The sequence below is a fragment of the Pongo abelii genome, chromosome 14 (assembly GCF_028885655.2).
Source record: "Pongo abelii isolate AG06213 chromosome 14, NHGRI_mPonAbe1-v2.0_pri, whole genome shotgun sequence".
Taxonomy (NCBI): Eukaryota; Metazoa; Chordata; class Mammalia; order Primates; family Hominidae; genus Pongo; species Pongo abelii.
The window spans coordinates 24,678,399-24,680,246 of NC_071999.2; the positions used below are offsets into that span (position 1 = coordinate 24,678,399).

General features: G+C 39.4%; 1 pseudogene; it reads left to right on the forward strand.

Moving 5' to 3' along the window:
- Positions 1-570: 570 nt before the first annotated feature.
- LOC100456301 (dnaJ homolog subfamily B member 14-like) lies at positions 571-1,567 on the forward strand (annotated as a pseudogene).
- Positions 1,568-1,848: the final 281 nt, after the last annotated feature.

Below are 1,848 nucleotides of genomic sequence, written 5' to 3' on the forward strand. Positions count from 1 at the left end.
AATACATGAAACTAGGTAATTTATAAAGGAAAAGAGTTTATTTGGCTCATGGTTCTGCCGGCTGTACAAGCACAGCACCAGCATCTGCTCATCTGCTGAGGGCCCTGGGGAACTTACAATCATGGCTGAAGGTGAAGGGGAGCTGGCATGTCACATAGCGTGAGATGAAGCAAGAGAGAGATAGAGAGAAATAGGTGCCAGGCTCTGTTAAACAACCAGATTTTGTGTGAACTCATAGAGCAGGAACTCACTCATTACTGTGAGAGCACCGCCAAGTCATTCATGAGCAATCTGCCCCCGTGACCCAAACACTTCCCACAGGCTCATCTCCAACATTGGAGGTCCCATTTCAACGTGAAGTTTGGAGGGGACAAACATCCATACCATATCAAATGACAAAGGTGAACACAACTTGAAAAATAGATTTGCAATAAGTGAGGAAGTCTAGATTTTCAAAAAGAAAGAATAAAATTCTGATTCTCATCTTTTTTTTTCTACTCTAAACCACAGTAATTCATATTATTGAGCTGCGCTGCCGGAGGAAACGAAAGAAGGAGCAAGCTGTGGAGGGGAACAGGGATGAGGCTGAGAAATGTGTCGAGATCGCCCGGGAGGCCCTGAACGCCGGCAACCGCGAGAAGGCCCAGCGCTTCCTGCAGAAGGCAGAGAAGCTCTACCTACTGCTCTCGGCCTGCGCATAAACAAACGTAAAAATTACTATGAAGTACTTGGGGTTACGAAGGATGCTGGTGATGAAGATTTGAAAAAAAGCTTGTAGAAATCTTGAAGTTTCATCCAGACAAACACCATGCACCTGGAGAAACAGATGCTTTTAAAAAGTTTGGAAATGCTTATGCTGTTTTAAATAATCCAGAAAGCGAAAACGGTATGACCTCACAGGCAATGAAGAGCAAGCATGTAACCACCAAAATAATGGCAGATTTAATTTCCATAGAGGTTGTGAAGCTGATATAACTCCAGAAGAGTTGTTTAATATACTTTTTGGGGGTGGATTTACTTCGGGTAATATACATTCTTTTTCAAATGGACGAGCTCGTGATAGCCAACAACATCAGCATCGACATAGGCGACATGAAAGAGAAGAGGAAAGAGGAGATGGAGGTTTTTCTGTGTTTATCCAGCTGATGCCCATAATTGTATTGATCCTCGTGTCATTATTAAGCCAACTGATGGTCTCTAATCCTCCTTACTCCTTATATCCCAGATCTGGAACAGGGCAAACTATTAAAATGCAGACAGAAAACTTGGTTGTTGTTTATTACGTCAACAAGGACTTTAAAAACGAATATAAAGGAATGTTATTACAAAAGGTAGAAAAGAGTGTGGAAGAAGATTATGTGACTAATATTCGAAATAATTGCTGGAAAGACAACAAAAAACAGATATGCAATATGCAGCAAAGTGTACTGTGATGATCAACTCCGAAGGAAGGCAGATGCCTTGAGCATGGACAACTGTAAAGAATTAGAGCGGCTTACCAGTCTTTATAAAGGAGGATGAACTGGAATTTTTATTTATACCTTTTAGCGTACTCTTTATTTTTTTCTGTAAGTAAGTTCAGTTTCATCATGAGAGATGAAGGAAAAGATTTGAAACTGAATTGTTGGTTCCTAAAATCTTAGACTGTTTGTGACCTACTGGCTCCTTTAAATAGTAACTGCAAACTAAAATGGAATATTTTATTTACACTTCTACAATTATTTTCATTTTAAAAACTTATATAATTCCTAGCTAAAATGTCTTGAGAAAGGATTATCACGCCTGTAGCAATTTCCAGTTTTAGTGATTCTCCATTTTTTCCCTTGTTATGTAAATATTTATGGAATG